The sequence below is a fragment of the Cupressus sempervirens genome, chromosome 3 (genome assembly GCF_028749045.1).
Source record: "Cupressus sempervirens isolate cs-2001-9-10 chromosome 3, ASM2874904v1, whole genome shotgun sequence".
Classification (NCBI taxonomy): Eukaryota; Viridiplantae; Streptophyta; class Pinopsida; order Cupressales; family Cupressaceae; genus Cupressus; species Cupressus sempervirens.
In genome coordinates this window covers 427,608,991-427,635,563 of record NC_143120.1, presented here as the reverse complement: position 1 = coordinate 427,635,563, position 26,573 = coordinate 427,608,991, and the positions used below count along the sequence as shown (strand labels likewise).

Sequence of the window (26,573 nt, the reverse complement as noted above, 5' to 3'; positions counted from 1 at the left end):
TTAAGTTCTTCAATTTCATGAAATAACCATTTGATAGATCAAAAGTTGTCTATCGTGCTATTCTTTACATTTTTCAAGAGGGTAAGCCCAGTTTCCCTCACATTATTAGAGAACATGACTAGACTAGGATCAATGAGATCATCTTAGTGGGTTTTTCCATCAATGTCCTCCATCACTTGAATATTCAATGGCTCCCTAAAAATCCCCAATTTGTCTTTGTTCAAATTAAAATTCCTCCAAGACCTCCTCCTATTTTTGGTTATCACCTCCCCAATCTCTTTTCCCAAAACAAATGAGCAGAAAGTGGGGCCAGGCCCTAGAATCATAGGAATCTAGTCTTTGGTTTCAAGGGCCTGATCAGCTTTCCTTTTCTTAAGATTCCCCAACATGTCTACTGAGTCCTTCTCCTCCTTTTCACTTTCCCTCCCTTTCTTCTCCTCCTCCTCATACTCCTCCCTCTTTTCCTCTTCCTTCAAGCCAGTTTCCTCATCATTGTCATTATCCTCCTCCTCCTCATAGGGCTCAGGCTCAGGGGGGATTGGGGGAAGACCTCTAGGGCTCCTTTTGCAGGGAATGCAATTAGAGGGTTTCCTTTATTACTTGGGTTTAGAGGAAACAATATCCTCTTCTTCCAAATTTATGCTCCACACATCCTTGAACTCCGAGCTTGTTGTTTCCTTAGAAGCACACCTAGTATCACCAAGGGATTTTCCCCTAGGTTGAGACTTCAGATACTCATAAACCAAGAGGGGTAATCCCTCATGGGGAGTTGGGTTAGCAATTGGTTTCCTCTTCAAACCCTTGATGCCCTTGCTCATGGAGGTGAAGAGATCAAAAGGAAAATAAATTTTGATACCATGCCTAAAGTGATTAAGCAAGAAAAAATGATGTGTTCTTAGATCCTATCAAATCTAGGGTCCAAGGATATATATTCAATGATAATCCTGAGAACATACCTCCATAGCTTTTTGATTGATTCCATATCATAATATGTCTCCACCTTGATGAGCTTATTCAGCTCGTTTTTGTCCTTCACAAAGGCTTTGACAATGTTTTCCAACATTTTCTTATCTTTGAAAAAATTACTCCCTTCCAGAGGGATTACCACTACCTAAGCTATCAATTCTGCATTGACATGATGAGTGACCTCGTCAATTTTGACTCTCCCAATTTTTTAGGAATCCACCATAATCTTGGTAATATCCACATCAAAACCATGGAGCTTCTCTAGGAGTCTAGTGATTTTGCCCTTTTCCAATTTATGCCAAACATTCAATTTCTCCCTCCAGTTCTCTGCTCTCCCAATGGCTCCCTCCTTCTTCTCTCTCCCACCATGGTTTCCTCTAAAATAGTGTATCCCCTCATGCTCGCAGAATGCTTACCCCACCTACTCATAGAATTCTTACAGACCTCAACCTCCTTCAAACTGTGAAAATTGAAAACATTTTTGAAAATACCCATATTAATGGTAGTATTCAAAACAACCCTTAAAGTGTGTCGTACGTACATGCTATTATGTATTGAAAATATTTTTGCATGATTTTTATTAACTCCCACTTTGACATGCAATCTAGAAAATCTTCCCATAATTAAATTTGGATTATACTTGTACTTCCCTGGATGCGATCTTGTAGGACTAAATTATTTGCTGCTGCCAAAAAAAATTCACCGACATGCCACGTCTTCTCCGTAATATTGTCGACTGCTTCATTAGCAAACCAATCAATAGCAGTGTTGGCCTCCCTATACACGTGGCTGATGTAGGTCTTTTTTATCTTTCCTAGGTTAGACTTTAATTCCTCTATCATATTTGCAATGGTCCAAGAAGGCATAGAAGAATAGTTAAGACAATTTATGACGATTAATGAATCCCCCTCTAGCCATAGGTTCTCTATTTCAAAAGCCATCGCTAGCTTAACAATGTGACTAGTAGCACTAGCTTTAGCGAAATGGTTCATCTGATGTCTGAGAAGGTAGGAAAAAGCCACCACTCCTCCACCATGGTTGTTTTTTATTATGCCTCCACTGCTAGCAGGGCCTATGTTTCCTTTGGTAGCCCCATCAAAATTGGCCTTGTACCAATTTTTAGGGGGGAAAAATCACCTGGCCTCCTATCTTTTTCTATCCCTGTCCAATTTCCTTTGTCTAATGTTTGCACCTTCTTCAATATTTCCTTCCTTTGTGGTGGCAAAGTTCTCCTTCATTAATCCTTCAATTTTCTCAGCAATGACGAGCTCAGGGAATTCCCTATCTCTGAAAATTTGGTTATTCTTTTCTTTCTAGATGCCCCAAAAGAACTGCAGAAGGGACCAAGAGAACATAAGTTGGGTGATTAAACCTTTATGTAAACTCCTCCATTGGATGAAGAAATCTTGTATGTTGACTAGGGAGTACCATCTGACCCCAAAGTCCCTGATCAAAAGATTCAAAACCTTGGAGGAGTAGGAGCAATGAATAAAAAGGTGATTAAATGACTCCAAATCCTACTTGCATAAACTGCACCTATTAGGGATAATGTGGCCTCTCTTGGATAAATTTTCTAGAGTAAGGATTTTATCTTGGAGCAAAAACCAAAAGAATATGTTGATTTTTGGGGTAAGGCCAAGGATCCATGCCTTAGCCCAAATGGGTTTCTCCATTCTATCCCACAAAGAAAAGTACCCAGAGGTGAATTAGTAATGGCCATTTGAGTTACCTCCCCATTAGACTTCATCCCCCTTGTTATTTATAAAAATAGCATTGAGGCTAATCATCAAAGAATTAAGTTTTGGGGAGATCATCGACAAGTCCTGCCATCCATTTCCTATTCTGTAATCATTGACTTTCAAACCATATCTTCTTATGCATTGCTCTTCCCATCTACCACAAATGGTGTGGTCAATAAGTGGTCCCTAGATAGTCCAGTTGTCCTACCAAATTAATATGTCCTCACCTTTACCGATTTTCCATTTGGCTTTGGACTTGGCCAGGGCCTTAGCCTTTAGGATCCCATTCCATATGTAAGATCCTTAAGGAATCTTAGCCTCATGAAGCAAAAGGCTGAGAGATTGCCTTCTCAAGTACTTTTCAATCATAATTTCCCTCCAATCTCTTGAACTCTTAAAAATGCACCAGATCTATTTGGCTAAAAGGATATTATTGATGTGTCTAATTTTTCTAATACCAAGGCCCGATAACATTTGGGAAGGCAAACATGGTCCCAAGAGACAAGATGATATCTTTTGTGCTCTTCAACCCCTATCTAGAGAAAGTCCCTTTGAATTTTCTCCATTCTATCAGCTTGCTTAGAAGGAATCCCAAAGAGGCTTAAGGCTTAAGTGGGGAGGTTTTGGAAAAATAGATTTCACCAAAGTGCATTTTCCAACCTAACTAAGAGTCACACCTTTCTAGCTAACTAACTTCTTATTGAATCTATCAATGATGCTGTTCCAAAAAGATTTTGATGGTTTGGACCCCAAAGTCATACCAAGATAACTTGTAGGGAGGGAACCAATGCCACTTCCCAATATATGAGAAATTTTCTTCTGTCTCTCCAGCAAAGTGTTAATGAAGTAGACCAAACTCTTATCCTAGTTAATAGCGTGACCCAAAACTCCTAGTATAAGAATTTAGTATGTCCTTAAAAGCTCTGGCCTCCTGGACCATGGCCTCACCCCCCAGAATAGTATCATCCAAAAATTGCTGGTGGGTGAAAGAAAGATGACCAAATGAAGGGTTGATACAGGCTTGCAGAATCTAATCTTATCTTTTTCTTAAAATAAGCCTACCTAGATAGTTAGCCAAAATGATGAAGAGAAAAGGGGATAGGGGATCACCCTATCTTAGCCCTCTTGAAGGGAAAAGGAAATTTGAAAGGGAGCCATTAACTAGAAAAGATAAGGAGGGGGAAGAGATAAGTTGAAAGATGAGTTTACACATTTGGGAATCAAATCCAAAAGCTTGAAGGACTACCATCAGGAAATGCCAATCCACCCTATCATAAACTTTAGACATATCAAGCTTGAGCCTGAAACCTTCCCTCTTGCCAACTTCAAGAGAGTGAATCACCTTGTGCACCGTGATGATAGAGTCTAAAATCTATCTCCCTAGGACAAAGCCAATTTACTGAGGGGAGATAATCAGATGAATAATACTGAGAATCCTAGAAGTAAGGACTTTGGAGATTATTTTGTACAAAAATTTGCAAAGACTAATGGGCCTAAACTTATCCATCGAATCTGACCCTGAGACTTTCAAAATGAGAACCAGAAAAGAGGCACTGAGTTGTTTCAAAAGGTTTCTAGCCCCAAAGAATTCCTGCACAGCCTTCACAACATCCCCTTTGACCACTTCCCACCAAACTTGGAAAAAGAAAGTTGAAAAACCATCCAAGCCAGGCGCCTTATCACCTAGAAGTGATACTAGAGCTTAATAAATTTCCTCCGGGATTGGGATAGCTTTTAACATAGAGTTGTGGTGGGCTTGCAAAATAGGAGGATTAGCTAATAGAATATCATCTAAGTCATTCATGTTATGCATAAGCTCTTTATGTAGGTTATGTTCCTCGTGAAAATTAAAAATGGTCTCTATAAAATGTTGTACTTGGAGTGCAATTTCACTTTTTGGATGTTTTCAATCTGAGTTGAAATATCCATGTCATTTTTGTAGCATTTTTTTCCATCGATATGTTCCAATTTTTTAGAGTCTTTATAGAAATTCATTGTTAAATTATATAATGGAATTACACTTTCTTAATATTTTTACATTATCTTAGTTGAAAAAAGAGTGGACATGTTTTAACACAAACTAACAACAATCAGTTGCCTTGCTATATATATATATATATATATATATATATGCAACATTAACATTGCTAGTTGTAAATTTACACTACTATTTTTTCAAGAAATTGTCTGCAATATTACTAAAAATTGTTGTCATTTCAAAATATTTTGGGTTTAGGTGTTCTTATTTTGCATCAATACCTTACCATCATAGAATCTCTCTATCTAAAGATTCTCCAAATTTTCTACATGGTAATTGAAAGACACACTCAACATTTCTCCACATCCTCTATATCACTAGAAAATTGAATCACTAGAAGCATGAATTTTACAAACACTAATGTAGCCATCTGATGATTTCTAAAAATAGTTGATAGGCAATCAACTGTTATGAATCATATGTTAGATTTATAAATAAAAACTAAACTATTATAAATTAAGTGCTTTGCTGAAGTGAAGGAAACTTATAAGTCAACTCATAAAGTGTTCATAGTTTCCTTTCTCATTGACAACAATCATTGTAGGATATGAAGAAAATGAAATTGTTGAAAATGGAAGTGAAGGTAACATCTTCAACTCTTGAAAATACAACAAATCAAAGTGAGAGAGGGGTGAAGTTAAAATAGTAAAGATGATGCTTCTTCACTTGAGGCAAATATTTGTACTAAATTTAGGGTGGCTACAGTTTGATAATCTTATTCCACACCTTGCTTCAAAGTAAGCTTCTCAATTCACAAATAACTTGTCCTTCATGGAATATCATCTTGACATACTTCCATTACTCTACATTTTGCATCAAATTTTCTTCTTTCTTTCGTTATCTTTGTTAAAATAACATGCTTTCCAAAGCCTATAAATGTTGAGATTAAGTTCCATATCACATTATTCTTTTTCTTTTCCATTATGATTTGACTCTATTTGCAAGCCAAAGAGAATTGTGGAAGGCAAGTGTCTTATTTACTTTTGAGTATGGGTCTTCTCTATCTTTACACTCGGAAGCTTCATGCAATTCTTAGTTGAAAGGGTTATGCTATTCTTAGACTTTTGAATGATTGATTCAAAAATTTAGATGGACAATAATTGATTTCTAATAGACTCTTTCATAATCATTTAATTTCAACATTAGATCAAAAGTCTATTGAAAAATATACAATATATTTTTTAAGTCCTGATTTTTTATTTACTTATTATTTTAATTTTTAATGTTGTATTCTTGTTTTAGATGATTAATTTGAACTTGGATTAATCTATCAATACATACCCCTATTCTCACTTTATTCATACTAAACTAAAAAATGACAAATATTTAATTTAAATTTTTTTAAAATTAATTTTTTAATTCAAGTTTACTACTGTAAAATTCTTTTCAATCAATTTTACTAGATAATTGATAATACTAAGATATAACAGAATTGATAATACCATTACTATCATAGGGTCTTTTGTTAATTCTTATACCATTATGTTATAAGATATAGCAATATGTTATATCTTAGATTTTTAATAACATGAACAACTTATTTGATGTTGTAATGTTCTGTGATAGCAATTACAAAAGGCACACAAGGCATACACCTAATACATTTGAGTTGGACTAGGAACTAAATATTTTACATTGTCTAGCTGAATTTTTTAGGGGTTGGCATGATATATGCAAGTTATGACTAAGCCATATTGATGGAAAATCTTGTCAATAGCATTCTAAGCACATGGATCCCACAACTCTAAAATTTTCTCTACTATTGTTACATGTTATTACTGTTAGCATACTTTTGCATTTGGCAAAGACTAGTTGCAGGGTGGCCCGTGTTCACTTATATTTATGGGTTAGATTATAACATGGATTCAATGAATATAGTACTACACAATTGTGTTTATTTCAACATACAACTATTCCAGAGTTTGAATTTAAGAGATTTAAATAATATCTCATACCATTAACTAATAGTACTACTTTGTGTGTACAACATGAATTACTTAAGTTGAGACATGCAACATATGTTGGGTATCAACACTAATGCAATGTTTTTATTTGTATAATAAAAGAAACCTTTAGTTTCATGTAATCCAAAGCAATGACCATCATTTCTAATTTTATCAAGAACTTATAATAGTTCTCAAGTTGTGCTCTGCTATAAATTTTCTTTTTTGAATTAACACCCAGTTTGTTAGCTTATGCAACTATGACTGCAATAATTTTAAAATATAGATATTAGTCCAAAATTTTTATAGTTTTGGGATTCCTTTTTGGAAATGGGACTTTTGATCCTTTGTATTTCTTGCATCTATCATCTTGCTACTAGATGCCCTTTTCATTTCTCTTTTGCTAACCCACTTATCCACCAAAATGATGAGATCATTGCTATACTCACTTATTTGTATGCCTTTAGCCAAAACTATTTTATTGCATACATTCATTTCCGAGGAATGAAGAATTGTGGTACATGCTTCCCTATTCTTTACCTTTGTATATTCCATTTGGACCATCTTAGTTGCATCAATGGAAACATAACTGACCTTATAGCTGAAACGACTTATCAAAGTCTATTAAATCATTAAAAAAAATACTCTTTTAGATTAATATTCTAACCACAATTTAATAAGTCTAATAGTCTCTTAAGCTCTTTGGTTAAATCCTTTTAACTATTCCTCCTTAAGGACTAGTTTGCACCACTTAACGGTTAGTACTACTCTCTTACAATTTGATTGTCAATTTTATCATCATGATTTAGACAAATTTTTGTTTTGATGTGAATAGTTGAAAAGTAGATTAGTTGCCTTACTGCCTGCACCTTAAAGTTGTTCAATTCTCCACATTTTTTGCTTGAGTTATGTTAATTCAATTTAGAACCTCTATTTACATGCTAATCACTAGGAAATGAAGGTTGTTGAACCTATTCACAGTCTATTTCACACTCTTCTTGGTATAATATAGGGCAAGCCACCATTCATTGTCTTGCAGCTAAGGTATCTAGAACAATTTAATTTAAGAGGATATTTGTTTTGTGTATGTGTGTGTGTGTGTGTGTAAGCTAGTTTGATTTGTTCTCAACTTATTTAGTTTTAGCAGTTACATATGGTACTTCAAAATCTCACTTTTTGAGGATTATAGATTGATGTTAGAGAAGAGAATAATATTTGTATGTGTACAAATAAAATCACAATTTACATTGCATTGTAATCGCATATTCGTGTTATTACAAAATTGTGCATGATGAGATCTATAACTTTATAATAATGAAACAAGGCTTTAAAGGTGGTTGTAAGAGAGCTGAATAAAGCATTTCCTAAATGTTAAGGGTGACAATAAGCTCTAAAAAAAAGGAACATAGAAGGATTAGAGCAATAAGTGAAGGAATAATGAACATTATTTGTTATTTTCATTACAAGTATCTTGTTACTAGTAGTTAGTTAGGAAAAATGTCTCTATTTAGTTACACAATTCATTTCTAGAAATGTAAATTTCTTCTTTGAATTCAATAACATGGGTTTCGAAGAGTCTGCCACTTTTATATTATCTTGTTGTTGATAGATAAATTGTAGGTCATTAATTGTTCATATAAATACTAGATGCTACAAGAAAAAAAAGAATCATGAATACAGTGACTGCATGAAGAACATTGTGCAGGTCAAAACAAGAAATTGATGTATGAGTCTATGTCATAATTTTGGTTGAACAATTTGGCTTTGGCTAATGAAGATTCAAATTTATATGTAATGCAGGGGCAGATTTGGTGCAACTCTAACTTTTTATTCCTATTTGCAGTAGTGAGGAGTAGTCAATTATTTCCTTATAAAAAAGTCTAAATATTGTGAATCCTTAATATTGTCCTAAGTGTATTGAGAAAATATGATCCTCTGAAAATGGATGTAGTTTGTTGTTTATTATCCTATGGTTGTATCTTGCTATAAAGATCAAAAAAAAAATTTCTTTTGATATTTGAACTGAAATATTGATCAAGATTATTCTATCATGATTGAAATATCATTTACTTCCTCTTAATAAGGAAAGTATGGAAGTGATCTGCATATTGATTTGGAGGACAATGAATCCCAATTTTATGTAGAAGTATTGCGAATTCTCTTTAGCCTACAAGCTGGCAAGATCACATAGATGGATAATGCTCTCAAGATATGAAGATGGCCTTAAAAATAGTTAAATAGATGAGGGGATGTGGTTGCATTCCTACTGTACACATGTTTAATGTTCTCCTATATGGTTTAGTAAGAAGCAGGAAAGTTCCCATTCACCTTTGATTATTTGAGACACAATGGTGTTAGAGTGTAATATAGTCAACCCTCAATTCAAAGTTATAGTGCAAACAAGTAATAGATATTTACATCATTGAGTATTGATATCTTCTCCTATAATGTAAGAGACAAATGATTCATCTTATATTTAGGATTTCTACAACTTTCCTCTTTTGTGCCAAATAGGAAAGTAATTAAATTTTCTTTGATAGATCATTGAAATTCTATTTTAGAGAAAATGGATAATGCTCTCAAGATTATTGACAACATTTCATTGACTAGGGTATCACCAAATTATTCTAAATTTGATTTTGTTAGGTTACTAGAAAGACAATGATATTTAGTTCACATTGTTCTAGATAGTACTTTATAAAATTCTTATAATATGATCAAATTTTGTTATATATAATTTTGTGAGGAAGGTATTTTAATCTTAGTTGGGACTCTTTATTTTGAAGAAGTTTTTCTTGGTGAAAAAGCATTTGGACTGTGGGAGTATGGAAAAATAATAGATGTTGGTAGTATCATTATTTTTTTATTGCATTTTTTAGATTTCATTGGTAGCATCCACCTAATATTAGTTGGGCATATCTATTTTAGGAAAGTTTCATTTAGTCTTGTTCCAAGTTCTTTTGATGTGATTCCATATTAGTTGTTTCCATGCTTTTCTAGTAGGAAATAGTTAAGGTTCTTTTAGGGCCATTTGCAATGCCTTAGGAAAATAATTAGGAAGTATCTATGGATAGGAAGAAAATTCTTTATTGCAAATCCTTTTAATGAACTTCTTAAATGTTAGCATCATAAATTATTACCATTGTAATGCACCTTTGTCAACAAGACGGGCTCTTATTGTAATCAAGTGAAAGCTTATAACCTATGAGCATAATAGTTCCATGAAGACACATGTCTTGTAGATACATCATCCCAATGAAGACACCTAACCTATGGGTTCAGTGATCAAATGAGAGTTTGAATTTTGGTGATTGTCACAACAATGGTTCCATTTATGCTGAAACCTTGCTATCATGGAAGATCTTCATGTGCATCCTCTTGGTAGTTGATTCTTTGAAGGGCCTCCCTAAGAATATCAAACTTGACACCCCTAATGGTTCATGGATTCAAACTCTACTCTTAATGATTCATTTGTGGTTGGTGATGGTGCCAATAGCTCTGTTCTAATGGCTAGGCTTGCACAATAGAAGCTCTCATACTCACTTGCACAAACATCCCAAGTGCTAGATGCAAGCTCCACCCATAGCATCACTTTCTAGATCATTGTAATGATGCACTAGAACAAAAACCATTGTCAAACCACACTCTCAAACTTGTGCCAATAGAGTGAGAAAGAAAAGAATCTTTAGAGAGTCATGCATAGAAAATGGGTTGCTGCTTTATTCCACTTTAATGGATCTGATGTCATTGATTTCATTTGGAATCTGGTACTGCATTCATCCTTTGCTCATTCTTGGAAATGGCTCCGTTCGATAGCCATAGGGAGCTTACAATAATAAAATCTCCCTCATCACTCGTGATAAGCAGCCCAACTACTAAATGATGGCTCACCCTTCAAATAGCTTTCCAGGAAATCACAACGACACATTGGAACAACAACCATTGCCAAACCATTCTGAAAATTGTACTAATGAAGTTACATAGAGACAACTTTGGGGAGTGCTTGCATAGCAATCAGGATGCTTTGTTGAACACTAGCACTGATTCTATTGGAGGGTCGCTGGGAGCTTTCATTATCAAATCTCACATTAGCCACAATAGGTCCATAAAAAATTGCTAAAGTGCCAAGAAACCACCTAATCCTAGATGATGGCTCACCATTAGATCAGCTTCAAAATTGCTAAGTAGACATGCTATAGAGGGCTCCAAATTGTGTTGTATGAGTGATCGAAGAAGATGATCTAAGAGAGAGTCCATAGGTAGGCGTTCATTGGGGGATTCATGTGCTTTTTTTTTAAACAACCTAGTTTGGTCAAAATTTTGACCAACTCCTCAAAGTTTTGCACCAAGAATTGGCTGAAATTCTGACCAACCCTTTGGTTGTGACCATGGCATCCGAGTTGTGGGATGGACCATAATTCGTCAAAATTTTGACCAATTCTTGAAAGTTTTCCACCAAGCATTGCTCAAAAGTTTGACCAACCCTTTGGTCATGACCATGGCATCCTAGTCTTGGGATGGGCCACAATTGGTCGAAATTATGACCAATTTTTGAAATTTTTCCACAAAGAATTGGTCAAAATTTTGACCAATTCTTGAAAGTTTTCCCCAAAGAATTGGTCAAAATTTTGACCAATTCTTGAAAGTTTTGCACCAAGAATTGGTGAAATTTCTACCAATTCTTGAAAGTCTTCCCCAAGTATTGGTTGAAAGACCAATTCTTGGAAAGTTTTGACCAATATTTGGTCAAAATTTCAACTAATAATGACAAATAATGGTTACCATAAATATGAACTTTTTGACAAATGTGTTCATTGAAATTCTGACCAACCTGCAATTTGTTCAAATTTTCGATGAGAAAAATTGTGATGAACTGCTTGGTTGAAATTTGAACCAAAATGGTTTAAAATTTTGGCCAAAATTCGTCAAAAATTGGGTCCAAATTTTCTATCTATCTATCTATCTATCTATCTATCTATCTATCTATACATATACATATACATATACATATACATACATACATACATACATACATGCATACATATATCTATATACATACATATATATATATATATATATATATATAAGTATGTATGTATATATGTATATATATGTGTATATATATGTATATATGTATATGTATATATATATATGTGTGTGTGTGTGTGTGTATATGTATGTATATATATATATATGTTTATGTTTATACACACACACACACACACACACACACACACACACACACACACACACATATACATATACATACATACATACATACATACATACATACATATATATATATACATATATATATACATATACATATACATATACATATACATATACATATGTAGACACACACACACACACACACACACATGATCTTTTATGTATTAAATCTTAAGCAATTAAACAAATTATAAATTTGATAATAATACTAATGTTTATTCTTATTTATTTTTCAATATTTCTATACATTACTATGATTAAAATATGTAAATAATGTTGAAACATAGTCTATACAAATATGCTAGCACCTAGGCACAGTGCAAGTGTATAGCCAATAGGTATGAGGGATGCATATTCTTCCATCACTTCCTCACTACATAAATTCAATAATAAAAGAAAACTTATTCTATTCATTATTAATATTGATACAACTAATATATATGATCTTTTATGTATTAAATCTTAAGCAACTATTATCAATTCCTTACTTAAGAATAATAATAAAATTATCCTTATTTCTTTCTCTTTTGTCTATACATTACCAAAATTAAAATATGTAAATAACATTATAACACATTCTATGTGAATATTAATAAAACAACTTTCAATTAAACAAAATAAACCAAATCTCTTATATTTATGTTATATTGGAGACACTACTTGTTATATGGAAAAATGATTATATGAAAAGGAACTTTTTCTCTTATTAGAAGGGCGGTCTTGACAATGGTTCAAAAATTGAAATAAAAAATGATGAATAAAAAGTAGCCTTTATTAGTGCTTCATTGAAGGGATTAGGTATCATGTAATGACTAACACTAATATATTTATCACATGAATTGCAAATTTTATCTTGGAATGTAGGGGTTTTAGTATCTTGTTTTGACAAAGGTTTGCTCAAGATCCTCTATAAGAATGTAGATTAGATGTAGGTTACACTCAAGAACTTATTTTTTCTATTGAAGATATGATTATTATATCCTTTATAATTTGGAAATATGGTCATTGTATATGTCTTGGACTCTTGGTGATGATGGCGGAGTGACTTTATTTTAGAATCTTAAAAACATTTCTACATCCCAATTGTTATTGCTCAACATAATCTCAATTTCATTGATCTAGTATCCTACTTTAATTCTAGTGAATCTATCCTATTCACAAATATGTATACACCTTAAATTTTAATAGGTAAGGTTTCACTTTGGGCTTATCTTCAATTTATGCAATCTCTAATGTCTTCTCTAACATATATATTATGAGGGTATTTTAATGGAATAGATAGTATAAGTGTGAAAAAAAAGGAGGCATCAATTATCTACAACCTTTAATTTTATTCACAATGAATGGATTATTTCTTAATAAATAGTAGATGTGGCTTCAATATATGGTACCTTTAATAGACTAGTATAATATGTAGAGCTTACTCATTATACAACATATTAAGTACATTCTTATTCTATGATTAATGATAGATAGACTTACTTTATAGTATTATAGGCTGGAAGATATCTAACCACTAGCCAAGAAAATTATGCTATTTAATTTTATTACTCCAAAACAAATATTTTATCCTGGTCTAGTTAATGTGGTATAGATTTAGATTTATTGACCTCATAGAGAATTGATGAGTTAATGATGCAGGAGCATCCAGAGGTATAAGGGCAATCTTGTGTCACCCAAAAAAATGTACTTAGACTTAGCTTCTGTTTTATGTCTTTACATTTTTGGATACCCATTTGGCTCAAATAAAGGTTCCAACTCTCATAGTTCAACTATCAGTGCGTTTGTAAATCCCAAAAAAAATAGGAGAATTTATTTGGGCCATCATTTCGGTAAACTAGAAGGTGTGAATTGGCTAGATGAATGTAATCATGATTTAGAGAATTCCAAAAAAAGAATCAGGTCAATAGGCCCCACTGTTTGAAAGTTATTGTAGTTTTTTGAGTTTTGGAGACCTCCTAAGAATGCTTCAAAGTCAGGTTTGGGGCATTAAATGACCTTGAAAAGGGTCAAAAAGTGTGGGATGAGCAAAGCTTGTCCATAGGGCTATAGAGCGCTTCGAGAGCTTTTCAAAAATGTAAACGGTTCGTCAATCGGAGCTACGGTTCAAAAGTTATGCCTCCCAAAAGTTTGGCTACCGTTTCTGGATTCTTCTAGATTTGCACCGACTTCTAACACAGCTTCTGGAACCTTCTATTTTGTCGGTGGATGCCTACTAGCACTTTCTAGAATGTACTCCTAGTCCTTAACCCTCCGGGGTCTATTTAAGGAGATTTCTGGCATTGTAAAAGGTAGTTCAGAGTGGAGTTTGAGAGGAGGTGCTAAAAGGAGAAATATTCTCCAGATTTATGCTATTGTAAGCCCTTAGGGCATGTTCTGAAGTGTATTTTCTCTGTACTATTTGTACTAGCTTATTTTCTTAGTTAATATAATTTCCCTTTCTGTTGGTTCCATTTTGTTCTTGGGTTGTGTCCCCATCAAGTGGTATCAGAGCGGGTTTTCCTGAGTGTGTAGACAGAGTGCCGATTGTGAGGCAGTTTGCACTAGGACTGTGTGGTTGTGGGTTCAAGTTAGAAGATGCCTCCATGAAGAGAGCATGGCGGAAGGGCCAGAGCTATTGATCTTGAGGAGGTTAGAGCCCTCCACAGACAGGTACAAGCATTACAAGAGGAGCTTCGTAGAGGAGCAAATGTTGCTGTAGATGACAATAGTGAGGATGACAATGAAGAGGAAGTAATGGAAGTTGACGGGGAAGTTCTAAATCCTATAGAGGAAAGGCTTTTTAGGGCCATTACTAAGTTTGGGAAAAGACCTACAATTGAAGTCGGTATATTTTCGGGAAATTTGAAACCAGATGAGTTGATCGATTGGATCAATGAACTGGAAGAATACTTTGAGTATGAGGATATAAGGGACCCAGATAGGGTTAAGTTTGCAAAGGCCAAACTGAAAGGCCATGCCAAAATTTGGTGGCAAGAGATTCAACTGGAAAGACTTAGAAGATGAAAGGAGAAGATCACAAGATGGGATCGCATGGTGGACAAATTGAAGAAGCAGTTCATTCCTGTGGACTACGAGCTTGATCTGTTTAAGAAGATGCATGGGTTAAAGCAAGCAGGAAGATCAATCCAAGAATATACAGAGGAGTTTTACTGACTCCTGATTAGAGCGGGGCATGCAGAAGCAAATAAGGAGAAGGTTGCTCGTTATATCAGTGGGTTGCGACCTAGCATCCAGGAGGAATTAAGTCTGGTAAGAATGACCAGCGTTGAAGAAGCATACCAGTTTGCCCTATGAGTTGAAGAGAAGCTAAGTAAAAGGTTTGAAGGAAGACAAAGAGGGCGCAGTCAAGGAGGAAGGGGAAGCGGTAGATCATCTGGAGGCCGCAATGAAACTCAAAAGAAAAATGAAGATGAGGGTATTAGTAGGAACCAGAGGAATGAGGGTTTCAACCGTTCCCATGATCAAGACTTTGGAAATCAAAGAGGAAGAGGTAGAGGACGTTGACAAGGAAGAGGAGGCTTCTGTGGTACCTATTTCCATTGCAATGAAGAAGGTCATTGTGCCTTTGAATGCTCTCAACGACAAGGAAGGACAGATAGGAGAGCTAAGGGCCAAGCTAGGGTTGCTCATGTGGATGAGGATGCACAATCATCACATTCAGAGGATGCAGAAAGAGGAGAGACCTTGGTAAATGAAAGATTCCTACTAAGTGGTGAGAATGAACTAGGACAACGGAGGAGTTTGTTCCGTACCAGATGCAAGTGTGAGGATAAATGTTGTGATGTGATCATTGATGGTGGTAGCACTGATAACTTGGTATCAGAAGAGATGGTCTCTAAGCTGAAGCTCAAGAGGGAGAAACATCCCAAGCCCTATCAAATTTCTTGGGTAAAAGATGATCATAAGGTCCTGGTAAGTGAACAATGTTTAGTAAAATTCAAAATTGGGAGTTACCATGATGAAGTTCTCTGTGATGTTATTTCAATGGATGTTTGCCATCTATTGTTGGGTAGACCATGGCAGTTTGATAGACATGCAATACATGATGGACATGCAAACACATATTCTCTAACAAAGGATGGAGTTCGCCACAAATTGAAGCCCATGAAAAAGGAAGGTGAAAAGGTATGTAGCAGTGCTAGGATTTGTCTTGTTGATGGAAGGAAGTTTTTAGATGGCATGAAACATCAGCGTATGTGCTATGCTTTGATTCCTAGGAAAGATAAAGAAGGTAGTAGTGAAATACCATTTCAAGTTTCAGATTTACTAGGGGAATTTGGAGATATTATCTCTGATAATGTTCCAGATGGATTGCCACCAGTAAGGAAAATTAGTCATCAGATAGATCTGATTCCAGGAGCTGGTTTTCCTAACAAGGCTACTCACAGGATGACTCCTACTAAAATAGAGGAGCTAAATAGACAGGTTCAGGAGCTGTTGAGGAAGGGCTTGATTCGAGAGAACCTGAGTCCATGTGCAGTACCTGCAGTACTTGCACCAAAGAAGGATGGAGAGTGGAGGATGTGTACAGATTCTCGAGCTATAAATAGGATAACCATCAAGTATCGATTTCCTTTACCAAGGATGGATGATCTTATGGACTGCGTGAGTGGAGCTCAGTACTTCACAAAGATAGATCTGAAGAGTGGCTATCATCAGCTATGGATTCGAGAAGGAGATGAGTGGAAAACAACCTTCAAGACCAAGGAGGGTCTTTATGAGTGGTTAGTCATGCCCTTTGGATTGACGAACGCCCCAAGCACCTTCATGCAGCTCATGAATGAGGTACTTAAGAAGTTCTTGGGAAAATTTGTTATTATCTATTTGGATGATATTTTAATTTTCAGCAAGACTTTGGAAGAACATTTACTGCATATTCGTAGTGTCCTCAAAAGGCTAAGGGAAGAGAAACTGTTAATTAATCTAAAGAAGTGTGTCTTTGCAAAAAGGGAGTTAGTCTATTTGGGATTTGTTATATCACCTGAAGGTCTCAAAATGGATCCAGTGAAGGTAAAATCCATCTTGGAATGGCCTACTCCAACGTGTGCTACTGAGGTAAGATCATTTCATGGTCTTGTTAGTTTCTACAGGAAGTTTATTAAGAATTTCAGTGGCATATGTGCACCTCTAACTGATACAATAAGAGGGGATAGAAAAGAGTTCAAATAGACTGCAGCAGCTGCGAGAAGTTTTGAATTGCTGAAGAAGAAGGTGACTGAACAGCCTATGTTGGCAATTCCAAATTTTAGAAAAGTATTCCAGGTGGATTGTGATGCTAGTGGTAGCGCTATTGGGGCTGTATTAAGCCAAGAAGGTAAGCCTATTGCATATTTTAGTGAAAAATTGAATAATGCAAAGAAGAAGTATTCTGTTTATGATCAAGAGTTCTATGCAATAGTTCAGGCCTTAAAAAAATGGAGACATTATTTATTGCCAAAGGAATTTGTTTTGTATACTGATCATCAGGCATTACAGTACCTAAATAGCCAAGGTAAATTGAATCAGAGGCATATGAAGTGGGTAGAATTCTTGCAGAGTTATACATTTGTGTTGAAGCATAGAAGTGGAAAATCTAACACGGTTGCAGATGCATTAAGTAGGAGACAGCTGTTGCTTACAACAATGCAGGTTGAAGTAGTTGGGTTTGATGAACTCAAGAATTTGTACCCCGAGGATCTTGATTTTGCTGAAGCATGGAAAGCTTGTAAAGAACCTGTTGCTGTAGATAGAACCAAGTGGTTAGACTATTTGATTCAGGATGGCATGTTGTTCAAAGGTAGTCAATTGTGCATTCCAAGGAGTTCCATGAGGGAAAATCTGATTAAGGAGAAACACAGTGGAGGGATGGCAGGACATTTTGGTCGGGATAAGACCATTGCCATTCTTAGAGAACATTATTTTTTGCCTCAAATTACACAGGATGTGAAGAAGTTTGTACAGAGTTGTCAGGTTTGTCAAGTTGCCAAGGGGTTTAGTCAAAATACTGGCCTATATCAGCCATTGCCTGTTCCATCAAGGCCATGCGAGGACATAAGTATGGATTTTGTTCTTGGATTGCCAAGGACACAAAGGGGTAATGACTCAGTATTTGTGGTGGTTGATAGGTTCTCCAAAATGGCACATTTCATTCCATGCCACAAAACTCATGATGTTGTCCATATTGCAGACTTGTTTTTCAAAGAGGTGGTAAGACTACATGGTCTTCCAAGGAGTATAGTTTCTGACAGAGATACTAAATTTGTGGGGTATTTCTGGAGGACATTGTGGAAGAAGTTGAGAACAGAATTGAAATTCAGTTCCACACATCACCCACAGACTGATGGCAAAATAGAAGTGGTAAATAGAAGTCTGGGCAATTTGCTGAGATGTTTAGTTGGAGATAAGCCCGAGGGATGGGATTTGATTCTACCATAGGCAGAGTTTGCTTATAATAACTCTATAAATAGGAGTACTGGAAAATCACCATTTCAAATTGTATATGGGAATAGCCCAAGGACTGCACTAGAATTGAGGAAGATAGAACAAGGGGAGAGGACAAGTGCTGAAGCTGAGGAATTTGGTGAACACATCAAGCGTCTACATGAGGAGGTTCAAGAACACATTATCAAGATGAATCAAGAGTATAAAGCTAGGGTTGATCAAAGGAGAAGACATAAGGAATTCCAAGTAGGGGATCTAGTCATGGTGCACTTACGAAAAGAAAGATTTCCAGTTGGTACTTACAACAAGCTGAAAATGAAGAAATTTGGCCCCTGCAAAGTTTTGAAGAAACATAACTCAGGAAATGCATATGAGGTGGAGCTGCCAGATGGTATTCACATTTCTCCCATTTTCAACATTGCAGATTTAACAGAGTATCATGATGATGGTGCAGATGAGGAGCTGGTTTTAGAGCCATGTCCAATTCCTACTTCTAAGAAGGAGGAGATAGAAGACATTCTAGCTCATCGTGTGGTTAGGACTACCAGAAACAGGCAGTATGAAGAGTATTTGGTCAAATGGAAAGGACGACCGATCGAGGACTCAACTTGGATTTCAGCAGCTGAGGTTTCCCATTTGGGATTTCCTCTACCATCCATAAAGTGATAGGGTCACTTTTCAATCTACCCTGGGTGTCTGATGCAGGAGCATCCAGATGTATAAGGGCAATCCTATGTCACCCAAAAAAATGTACTTAGACTTAGTTTCTATTTTATGTCTTTACATTTTTGGATACCCATTTGGCTCAAATAAAGGTTCCAACTCTCATAGTTCAACTATCAGTGCATTTGAAAATCCCAAAAAAAATAGGAGCATGTATTTGGGCCATCATTTCAGTAAACTTGAAGGTGTGAATTGGCTAGATGAATGTAATCATGATTTAGAGCATTCTAGAAAAAGAATCAGGTCAATAGGCCCCACGGTTTGAAAGTTACTACAGTTTTTCAAGTTTTGGAGACCTCCTAAGAATGCTTCAAAGTCAGGTTTGGGGAATTAAATGACCTCGAAAAGGGTCAAAAAATGGGGGACGAGAAAAGCTCATCCATAGGGGTATAGAGTGCTTCGAGAGCTTTTCGAAAATGTAAACGGTTCATCAATCAGAGCTACGGTTCAAAAGTTATGCCTCTCGGAAGTTCGGCTACCATTTATGGATTCTTCTAGATTTGCACCGACTTCTAACGTAGCTTTTGGAACCTTCTATTTTGTCGGTGGATGCCTACTAGCACTTTCTAGAATGTACTCCTAGTCCTTAACCCTCCGGGGTCTATTTAAGGAGATTTCTAGCATTGTAAAAGGTAGTTCGGAGTGGAGTTTGAGAGCAGGTGCTTAAAGGAGAAATATTTTCTAGATTTATGCTATTGTAAGCCCTTAGGGCATGTTCTGAAGTTTATTTTCTCTGTACTATTTGTACTAGCTTATTTTCTCAGTTAATATAATTTCCCTTTCTGTTGGTTCCATTCTGTTCTTGGGTTGTGTCCCCATCAGTTAAATGGAGTTTTTATCACAAGACAACTATCTATTCCTTTTACAAGAGGCTTGAATTTGTTATATAGAATCTTGAGAATTATAACAAATGTTGTTTCCAATATAATTTTTCATTCAAAATTTTCCCTTTAGAGGTAGGTAGAGAGAATTGTTTCCTCCATAGAAGTGATATTAAGCATGACAATGATATGGTTAAAAAATGTACTAGTTTTGATAAAATGACATTAATCACTGATGAAATTAATTATTTATCTATTACTAACCATCTCAAACATTCTGTAACTTTTAAACATGACTAGATCCCCATATCAAATAGCTCTTTGTTTTATGTTATATTCCTACAATATCAGTATGACAAATAATTGAAGATACATATAACATCTTTATTATAAGATGAATCTTGTTTAGACTTGCCTTTCTATGTTGCATAACTTATCTCTATTTATTTTTTTAAAGAACAAAAAATATATGTAAACTAGGGCACCTAATTTACCCTTCTTAAAGCTAAAGAAGAAAAAGAGTTTACAAAAGAAGATCTAACAAGAAGCTACATAGAATCTCAAAGGAAGTAATCCATATACTCATATATATCAGAAAATATTCAACAGAAATAGAAAACTATAAGATACTCGACGTCAAGCCAATTACATAAAAATTTCAAAAAACTTACAAATTGATTAGACTAATAGGATGAGATCTACTAAATTTCAACCTTGATAAATCTCTTGATATAAAGGAAGTCTTGATAAAAGAACTATATGTCAAAATAATATCATTGAAATTTATCACGTGATATATTGTTAACAAAGAATATGACAAATTTTTAAAGAAAGTAGGAGTTAGAAATGATGGTGGATAGACTCTCTCAAGGTGAGAAGGAGATCTACAAATACCCAAATTAAATATGGAGATCTCTAATTTGTCATCTAAGGATTTTCCCAAATATATTTACAGAATATATATATATATATATATATATGAGATAGTCATGCTCTATGGTAACCTCTTCTACTTACATTGGAGATTATTTCTCATCCTCTTCTTCCTCTCTTTCAGAGATATCCTCATCTTCTCTACCCCTTGTTCCTTCTTTCATATTTTCCTTTCAACTTCTCAACCTTCTCGATTAACTTCTTTTTTCTATCCTTCAATTCTTTGTATCCATGCCACTTCAACATGTATCCCCTTTAGAGACAAATTAAAAGCCTCTTCTTTAAAATGTTTTGTGCACATGCACCAAGTCTATTTATTCTAATACCTTATGTTCTCTTATGCAAATATGATGCAAATACATGGGGAAAGTAGGTTGATTTTCCTAAAACCCACAAAAAATACCAAAAACATAGGTTCTATCTAGACAACTACTTACTCCAAATTTGAACTATATAATATTTTCATAGGTCTTCTCATATATTTATAATAATTTACACATAATTTATGTGATGAGATCCTAAAGAAATACCTAGACATATAGCCACATAGGTTAGGGTTCCAAACGAGGTTTGCAATAACTCACAATTGTAGAGAGTGGGCCCAAACATATCTTATTAGTTTATCCAAGTAAAACTAACTCCCTCACAAATAATTTTGGATTTATTCTAACTTATTTGTGCATTTTCTCCATATAGACCTAGTTCACAATTAGGTCAACGAAATAAGTTGTCAACCCTTGTCTCTCCAAAGTTCCAAGTGACCATACAAATTATTTTTTTCCCTTCATACCCTTTCTAAAGATACACAGAACTATAATGTCACAACTCTTTAATCCATCATTTGATTTAAAAACCACCATAGGCTTGATTAGGCCTAATACTTATTAACTAGGTCTAGTTTGTGAAGAAACTATCCTCCAACACTTAAATCCAACCAATTTGATGTTAATGAACAAAATTCACCACTTAAAAAATTATAAATCCACCATCATATACCATTTATCCACCCTCCAAATCTAACTATGTAATAATCTTTTTTACTATCATGGAATAATCAATTAGGGATGCCTTGTTAGGGCTTGACTATTTGTGCCCCAAACAAATATTTCCTCTCTATATATAATTTTAGAACACATAATATACTTCATTCCCTTTTATTCCTCCAAAGGTTGTTAAATTCCCATAGTAAAATATCAGGGGAAGGTCAAATTTATGAAAAACCCTTACATAATGAAGGTTTTAAATTTAGTCAAGTAGAAAATTTGATGTTTCTCCTCTAAATCTCAACCAAATTATTTCAAATAAATTTTAGAATTACCTTAGTTCATTCCTAATCCACACATCCCAATAGTTAGATTTCTCAAATCAATGCAAAGGATGCAATAACATATGCAAGAGCAATGAAATTGCAAGAAATTTTAGTTAGTTTATTGCTTACAACACCCAAATGATAACTTATCTGATCTAATTAACCCAAATGGCCTTAAATAGATGAAATATAACTCCTTGGAATAAAATTATAATCATCTAACCATTGTAGAGAGTTTGGCATCAAAATTTAAAAAATTGTTATTGTTGTAAAAAATATTGTCAAGCAACATTTGACAACATTTGTAATTTTGTGCAAACATTACATTTTGGATCCCCAACATCTAGGAATTGACCCAAATTAATCTCAAATTATTAAAGAAACATTTCCATAATTCAAATATATTATTCCTACATTCTTATGTACTCATTAATCAAGTTTGACCATGTTGACTTATTAGTTGTCTTACAAAGTGGGTCACATTACATTGTGATTTTGTTAGAAGGAACTTTATGATAAATCTAACCTATTTTAATCATTTCCTCATGGCATATCATGATACCTGATGTGTTTATGCTAGGATCTTGGCATGCTCATGCACTAAAATGGCTCATCCTCCACCCTCATATTTCTAAGAGGAAAATCAATAGGGTGGAGGTCATGATGGAAGCTACAAAGGAGGAAGTGTAGTGGACAAAATGGAAAGATAATGAAAATTTATGGGAATTTTTTAATGACTTTGGACAAAAATTGAATAACTAGGAGATTTTCAAGGACTAGACTATTGAGCTAAAGATCTAGATTCCCTTTGAGGAGAAAATAAATTTACGATTATTAATGATATAAACAACATGAAGGAGAAACATTCCCACTTGAGAAACCAACTTTCTTAGATAAGTAACTACATTACTCATAAATGATGGAGAGGACCAATAACTCCATAACCTCTATTCAAGATGAGCCAAAGGAAAGAATTGTAAAGTGTAAGAAAAGAGAGGATAGTTTATAGAAGTTGTCCAATGGGGAGATGATCTCTACAGATGTTTCTTCTTCTCATCCTCCTAAACATGCCTCCTTCCTTGGAAAACTAAGGACTTCAATGTTTATTAGAAGGGGGTTCTACCTCTTGCCATGTTGTTATTGCAATTGGCCTTACTTTTTAGGGTCTCCTTATTTTTTGTGGCTTTTTTTGTCTGTAAGTTCTTATTTGATTACATTTTTTGGTTCCTTGACAACTAACCAGCTATTTATTTGAATTTAGTATTATTGAATTATTTTTATATCATCTTGTTAAAACACTTGATGCTATTTTAATCTATTGGGTTCATTTTGTCTCCCACTTTATCTAATAAGGATAGTATTAATGCCAAAACTTGTAGTATAATATTATAAAAATATGCATTAAATTTAATCAATAAGTGTTGTAAGAAAAATTGAAATGCACTTAATTATTAGATAATCTCTTTTAAATGTTGGTTCCATTACTCAAGATGAGGTGATATTTTTATTTTAGAATTATCAAATAATATTTCTTTTATAATAAACAATGAGGCATAGTTTGAGGGAGTTTTTACAAGATTAAAATTATATTAATGAAATAATCTATTGTCAAAAATTTTAGAAGGATATTTAATGATACATATCAATGTAATTAGAAGCATAAATACTACAAATTTGAAGTGGAGAAAAGTGATAGAAGCAATCACCCATGTTCTTGAAAAAATATCAACCACTCTCCTATACATTCATATGTTAAGAAGTATTATGGCTGCTATATTTTTGACTAATGTGAGTAGACCAAAAGTCATTTATAGTTAATGACCAATCAAATAAAAGTCTAAGAAAATATTTCAATCACCCTAGATGAAGATAAATAAAAATATTGTAGATGACGATAAATAAAAATATTGTATTATGGAAGATTAAGTGTGAGAGAACCTATTACATATCCCCACAAAGTTATTTTTAAAATGCATACTCTTAAAGCACAAAATAAGAGAATAAAATCCAAGGAAAATATGAAAAGTCTCAAATGCACACTCAAAATCCTTATCTAGTGACTAGAGATTTAAAAACCCTAAAGTTGTGCAACAACAACATAGGACCATAAAAACTATATAGTTACCTATGCTTGAAATAAATCCCTGTAAACTCCATTTTATACTATCATTCACACCATGTGATGTATCATTTTCCTTCTTTCGTTCAAATCTTCAAAAATATTTTGTGATTTTTTTTTCCATTCTCAAGCTCTGTAATTTGCTTAATACATAAATCTAATTAATAATTAAAAATGGGCATCTCATTAATATAATGTAGGGTGTTTTTGACATTTTTTTAAAGATATATATCCTAATATCAATATGGTCTATAAGCATAATATAGATAGATACATAGAGAGGGGAAAGAGAACACATAATAGATAGATAAAATATTTCATTAAATGATTAAATGTTATCTTACTTATTTAAGAGTTTTCATTTTTTTTCAAAAATAAATTAAAATGGTGAATTTGAATTAATTTACTAATTAAAAGTTATTTCCTTGAATATGAATATGTTTTAGTATTATTCACACATTTGAATATATATATATAGACACACACACACACACACACACACACACACACACACACACACACAAGGGCACTCAGTTGAATTTATATTATATTATTTTTAATTAAGAATTATATTTACTTGTATAAGATTTATTACATAAAAAGATCATATATATTAGTTGTGCTAGATTAATAAAAATATATTCACTGTATATATTGTAAAGAAAATGTATTTAAACATATGTATTAGGTATTTTTAAAATTTTTTTAATATAATAATTGAACAAAAATTATTTTTAAAAATAAATAAATTATGATAATTTAACTATGGTGTTTGCAATCCGTATTGAATCAAGATTGAAATGCTCTTAAAATGTTATTTTTGGAATCTTAAAAAAAATTAGTTTTCCCCATAAATATGATATTGGCATACATAGATTTTTTCCATAAAAGAATATTAATTTCCCATAGATATCAGTCATAAATAAATTAAATTAGTGGCATACATAGGTAGCTGGAATTGATTTCAAGTAGTAGCTAACATTTAACCCTAACCTTGTATATCACTAGAGGATTGACTTTACATGTTAACTGAGTAACATTGCTATCACTACATTTGTTTTCAACTAGTAACATAAATCTAATTAAAAATAGACATCTCATGAATATATTGTAGGGTGTTTTTGACATTTTTTAAAGATATATATCCTAATATCATTATCATATATAAGCATAATATAGATAGATACATAGATCAAGGGAAGAAAGAGAACGCATAATAGATAGATAAAAATATTTCATTAAATGTTATCTTACTTATTATAGAGTTTTCATATTTTTCTTTAGAAATAAATTAAAATGGTGGATTTGGATTAATTTACTAATTAAAAGTTATTTATTTGTATATTGAATATGTTTTAGTATTATTCACATATTTGAATATATACATACACACATACATGTTTACATGCATACATACATACATCACACATAAAAGGTAGATATTTATCTTATTTTATTTTTAATTAAGAATTATATTTATTACTTAAGATGATAATTCAACTATAGTGTTGCAATCCGTATTAAATCAAAATTGAAATGCTCATAAAATGTTATTTTTTCGAATCTTAAAAAATATAGTTTCCCGATAAATATATTTGCATACACAGATTTTCTTCATCAAAGAATATTAATTTCAGTCATAAATAAATTAAATTAGTGCCATACATAGGCAGACGTCATACCAAAACTGCCCAGAAATGATTTCCAAAAGAGTCATACCAAAACTGTAGACGTCGACCTTGGGAGTGATGGGAGTACCGGCGATCCACTCGGGAGCCAACTATCCTCTCGTTCCCCTTGTAGTCGTCAGCACGCGGCTCAGATCTCTGCCCATCAGCTTCGCCAAACCCGAAATCGGCCAACTTGGGTGACATATTACTGTCCAGCAGAATGTTTTCAGGCTTCACATCACTGTGAATGATGCAACCTCTGCATTCTTCGTGGAGATAGAGCAACCCTCTTGCAGTGCCTAGCGCGATCTCAAATCGGGCCTTCCAGTCGAGCACCTTCCCCTCACCGATCTTGGAATTACTTCTGAACAGCAGTGAATTCAGAGAGCCGTTGGGCATGTAATCATATATCAGCAACCGTTTTGATCGTTGCACACAAAACCCTCTAAGCCTGACCAAATTGACATGTTGTATGTTTCCAAGGGAACTGATTTCTGCTCGGAATTGCTTCTCATCTTGTCTGGAACACTTCATCTTTTTCACGGCCACGACTGTACCGTCTGGTAGAGAGCCTTTGAACACGGAACCAGATCCTCCGCTCCCCAGCTCAGACCTAAAATTCCTTGTTGCAATTTTCAGTTCCTTGTAAGTAAACAT

The 26,573-nt window shown here is 34.0% G+C and overlaps 1 pseudogene; it reads right to left on the bottom strand.

The window, feature by feature from the left end:
- Positions 1–332: 332 nt before the first annotated feature.
- Positions 333–26,573, bottom strand: LOC149566849 (G-type lectin S-receptor-like serine/threonine-protein kinase At2g19130 pseudogene; annotated as a pseudogene).